The sequence below is a fragment of the Argopecten irradians genome, unplaced genomic scaffold (genome assembly GCF_041381155.1).
Source record: "Argopecten irradians isolate NY unplaced genomic scaffold, Ai_NY scaffold_0558, whole genome shotgun sequence".
Taxonomy (NCBI): Eukaryota; Metazoa; Mollusca; class Bivalvia; order Pectinida; family Pectinidae; genus Argopecten; species Argopecten irradians.
In genome coordinates, this window is record NW_027188025.1 from 16,346 (window position 1) to 21,877 (window position 5,532).

The following is a 5,532-nucleotide window of genomic DNA, read 5'->3' on the forward strand; positions in this document are numbered from 1 at the left end:
TTATCACCTAATTTTGGTTTGTCATTAGAAGGGCCACTAAAGGTTGGGTTCCTAGGCTGACCAAAGTTACTAGTACCTGTGGTAATGTTTTTGTCTTGAGAACTGTTTTTAACAAATGAGCCTTTGTTGGTGAGAGCGTAATCATCAGCCATTGTAGCTGCTTCACTGAGTGTGTTTCAACCTTTCTCTCATCTAAGTGAGTTTTTATGTTTGTGTGGACACAACGTTTAAACTCCTCTATCAACAATAATTGCCTCAATTTACCGAAATCCTCATCAATTTCTTTAGAATCACACCACCTATTAAATAATTGTTCCTTTTCTCTGGCAAATTCTACATGAGTTTGTTCATCTCTCTTTCTCGAGTTTCGAAATTTCTAGCGGTAAGCCTCAGGAACTAACCCATAAGCTTTCAAAATAGCTTTCTTGACCACTTGGTAATTTGAAATCTCATCTACAGACAAAGAAGAATAAATGTTTCTAGCTTTACCAATCAAGACACTTTGAAGAAGCATTGTAAGCTTATCTCAGGCCATTTCATACTATCAGCTATTTTCTCAAAATGCAGAAAATACTTGTCAACTTCTTTCTCTTGAAAAGGAGGAACTAACCTAATGTTTCTACTGACATCAAAACCTCTGTTTCCTTGTAAACCCCTAAAAGTTGGATTACTTGAACTGTCCTGAGACGCTAGTTCTAATTCTTTAATTCTAAGTTCTGTTTCAGCTTGAATTTTATGCTTCTCTAGCTCTAACATCTGATCTCTATCTTTTTCTTTTAATTCTTTCTCAATTTCTTTTTCTCTTAACTCTCTTTCTTTGTCTATTTCTTTTTCTCTTAACTCCTTTTCTATTTCTCTTTCTCTCATTTCTTTCTCTATTTGTTTCATTTTCATTTCATGTTCAAGTTCCATTTGTCTAATTTGGATTTCTGAAGTGACTGTTTCCTCTATATTATCTAATGCACTAAAGTCAAATTTGCCATTGTCAACAAAATATCTTATAATTACATTCCGAATTTCAGCTTTCCTCAAATTAGTTTTGATAGTTAGGCCTAAATGTTTACCCAATAACAGTAAATCCTTCTTACTAACTTGCAAAAGCACTTCCAGGGATGGCGCTTTAACAAACTGTTCTACCTGCATAGAAGTCATGTTTATCTAGCTGTTGGTTTCAAATGTAAACTCCAAGTTTTTACACAAATTTTGAAAATTTCTTAATTAATTTTTCAAAGTTAGATTTCACAAATTAAAATATCGATCCCGGACACGAGCCCCCGATTCTGTTATGACCCAGAATAACAGAAATGAGAAACCAGCAGATAAATTCAAAACACAATTTAATTATATATACAATATTATACAGAGATGGTTTACAATATCTAAAGTAATTGGTGGTGGTACAAGAGTAATACGATGATTTAAAGTGTTACTTATCTGTATGCGAATGTCCTGGTATAATCCTTGATCCGTCAAGGTTTCAAATTAACAATAATCACAAATCCAGGAGGAAAATGAATGTCCACAGATGATTTGTAAAGTTCCAGGCAATATGAATAAATCCACACAAAGTGTTGTAATAACCCACAGATAAAGTCACAATAGCTCTCCCAATAGAATCTAATATTGCGCTGTACAATTCTTGATATGTCTAATTACAGGTCTCATTACAGTTCTGATTAGCCTTGGACAGCTGGAGTATATATAGCTAAACCCTAATTCAAGAATATTGGAGAACCTTCTACTTCTAGAAATATCTAACTAAAAACAGTAAACAAATAAACACACAGAACTTTCTGGAAATAGATCATTCTAGATCTCTACTTATAATCAACATGTTTACAAACATATTTGTTTATACATGATAATATTCTAGAAAGTTCTATAACCTAGATTAATGATATGACCTTTATAGGATGTATTGATAACAAAGCTATAGGAGTTATCTCCCTTATCTCATAACTACACGTATTTAGTGTCATACATAACAGCTGGAATTTTGGGGTCATAACAAATACAGCTTTATTCAAACTGTTCAAAATCGAGCATGTAGATTTTTCCATGGAACGGTTAAAAATGGCTCCAATATCGCAGCTAGTGGTGACCTTGGATGGAACTCTAGTAAAATGGCTTTTCAATGTAATCCCCCTATAATTATTCACATTATTTCTATTTTAGTTCTAATTTTTTTATACAATGATCTACAATTGTTATCGAACCAAGGCTTGTCCGGTTCTCTGTAACTATATGACAAGAACATGAACAATTCAATACCTTTCTACTTGAAAGACAGAATTCATCAAACAAAAAACGAATACATTCTACAAATTTGTTAAAACATGTATCAATACTTTCTTTGGAATCAGAAAGCGAATCAACAGAACTCTCAATCAAGGATCTAACTTCAGATATGTTACTCGTTACCTTCATACTAGCTTCATCAGACCACGCTACTCTAGTTAACGTAGCATACTTATCATTAACAGAACAACAATTACACTGTGTGTTTTCTATCGGTAGACAGTTCATTGTTAGATATATTGGCGCATGATCAGAAAATTCATTGAAACAACCTACTTCGAAAATTTAATAGACGACCTTGACGTTTGATCTGTTAATGCATAGTCTATAACAGTAGTACCATTAGAATTACAAAAGGTTAATTTACCATCTAGATCTCCTGTTGTCCGCCCATTAAGAATTTTCAGACCAGATGACTTACATAACTGTAGAAGAACACGACCAAATGTTGTAACATGCAAGTCCTTTGAGTTACGCATGACGTCATGTGCTTCCTGAGGATAATCAATAAATTCATCTAGATGCCGTTGGATACTATTATTTAACGCGTCTATAGGTATATAGTCACACTCCCTACCGGTCCTACTATTAAGATCGCCAATTACTAATACCTTACCTAAGGTACTGTAGTGACCGATATCGTTCTCTATATATAGCTAGCAACGAAAATAAGTCTTCGTCATAAGTACCCAGAGTTGGTGTTCGTGGAAGACCACTGTGGTTAAGGGTGGGTTTGAAAACTTTTCAGATAGTATATATAGTGCTTGAAAGGAAAATCAAAGATGGCTGCTGATCAAGAATAGGGATGCGTACCTTTAGGCCACACTAACCAATCAAATGCCTGCGATATTATTCCGTCATCAGCAGCCAATCAGAAAAGATATTGATTCCATTAAAGATACCTTGTTCAAATTATAAGACAGTAAATACCACAGTTTTAAAGAGTCAAAATTCAATAATTTTTTGAAATCCAAATTAGACATTCCTAAAAACAATCCTAAAATAATTACAAGACATAACGATATAGCTTAATATTAGTTACAAGCACAAAATAAGCTAATTTCTTAGCTAGCATTTATGCCCTCCACACAAATCAAGAACAACTCAACAACTAAATGAAATTGAAATGGCCACCCCAAAAAGTCATATTACACAACTGACATATGCACAATTATTACACGTATGAAATCACTAGATATCAGACGGATTATGTGATGAAACCGCAATGTTGAGTTGTTTGAACAATAAATACATTATTGATTAAAAAAATATATAAACACAATTAGTATTATAGAAAATATATTATATTTATATATATATACATATGGGACATTTCTTTGTGATGATTTAAAACCAGTGGACACTTTTCCAAAATATTGAAATAAAGAGCAAGATTGATAATGTTTTATTTTAAATTTAAATATCGTACTGCAATTTAAAAATTAAATGATAATCTTATTAAAGAAAATCTAAGCAATTACGTACATCTGTCATACGATATTCACCACACAGAACCTGTAATAGTTCATAAAGAAAAAAATCCAAACAAAACACACATGCAACTCCCAACAAGTGAACAAAATAAATTTGATTAACAAACAAAGGACAAAATATGCAACTTTACCTTGCGAGGGAATACATAGAGAATACATGGTTAGTATCTTACAATACAAGGTTTATTTCGGTACGAGACTTAGGAAAGCCGAGATGACGAGGCTGTGCCGAGTCTTCTCGGCTTTCCGTGTCGAGCACCAAAATAAAACTTGTATTGTATAATACTAACCGTGTATTCTGTTTATCCTGCAATCATTATGACGTTCAAAACGAAAGCAAATTGCCATGGTTTCGCTCAAAGCGAAACGCTTCTTTGATGCGGAGAAAAAAATTCCTTCACGAAACCAAATGAGAATGTACTCCTTTTCACTTTTGTGGGAAATACATAAGCGCATTCGCAAACAGTACCAGTAATTCTACTCAGCGTGCAATGTCGCTGAAACAATATGAAATTACTGAAAAAAACCAATAATTATCCATCAAATAATTACTTTACAATACATACCTTTACAATGAGCCAAGAAAAAGACGACACCACCATACGAGATTTTCGATATCGTAAAAATGACGTAATCCCGGTGAATGTGACGTCACTTTTTAGCGGGACTGCATTTCGTTTTGACGGATAAACCAAAATCATGTAATCATCCATACACTGCCGTTAAATATAACTTGAATCCTCTTTACCGAAACTTCTTATGACTTTTGTGCACCAATCAGAGACAAAATGTAAATGATCCAATCCCGTGCCGAAAAAATCATACCCCATTTGTAAACAAAAGGCTTTGGACAGAATTTACAACTTCGGTTATATATGTCGTACTTACCCATTGATTTATACCTAAGTGCGTTTGGTACACCCCTAGTAAAACTAACACGTGATTTGGAGTATACAGTTAAACAACACCAGTGACAGAACATTTAGTATGTTATCATATATAATTCATACTGTAGATAACAGAATCAAGGACATTGTTCTGTATTGCAGATAACATTGTAATTTACAGTTACTTCTGTTAAATTATACAGTCCTTGAAGTGGCTTAATATCAATAATATCAAATGAGACATATGTAAACATGTATTTTATGAATACATAACCACCACATGCAATTTGTTTAAAAACTGTAATTATACTAACTTCGTTTTATAGAGGATCTAGCAACACCCCATTAGGATTAATGTTCTGGTGACCTTTCAAATTGACCAATCATATTTACATTGGTCAACAAACGGTACTGTGTACATTTCGGAAATAGAGATCTCCGTCATCTTGTTGACGAGTTATGGATGTGAACAAGAGCATGTCCGTGACATATCATCATTAATACAAATAAAAAACTATTCCAGCAACATTGACTATTATCCCATGACGAACAAAGAGGTCAGGAGGGCCTGTATCGTTTACCTTGTTTGTTTAAGACATGACATTTCTTACCTCAGGTTCAGTGTTCATTTCCTTAGGGATTTGAATGATTTACGTCTCATTCTCCTATTGCCCTTTTTAACACCACCCCCTCCTGAGTTGGGTGTAGGGATGTTCGGACTTAATCAAACTCTATTCCATGTCCCTAAATATATTTCTGACCATTGTTGTTATAATCTTTGCAGAACTGTTAGCGATTTCAAGGATTTACCACTGGTTACCCCTACAAGGTTCCCTGTTCTAACCATTTCTCTC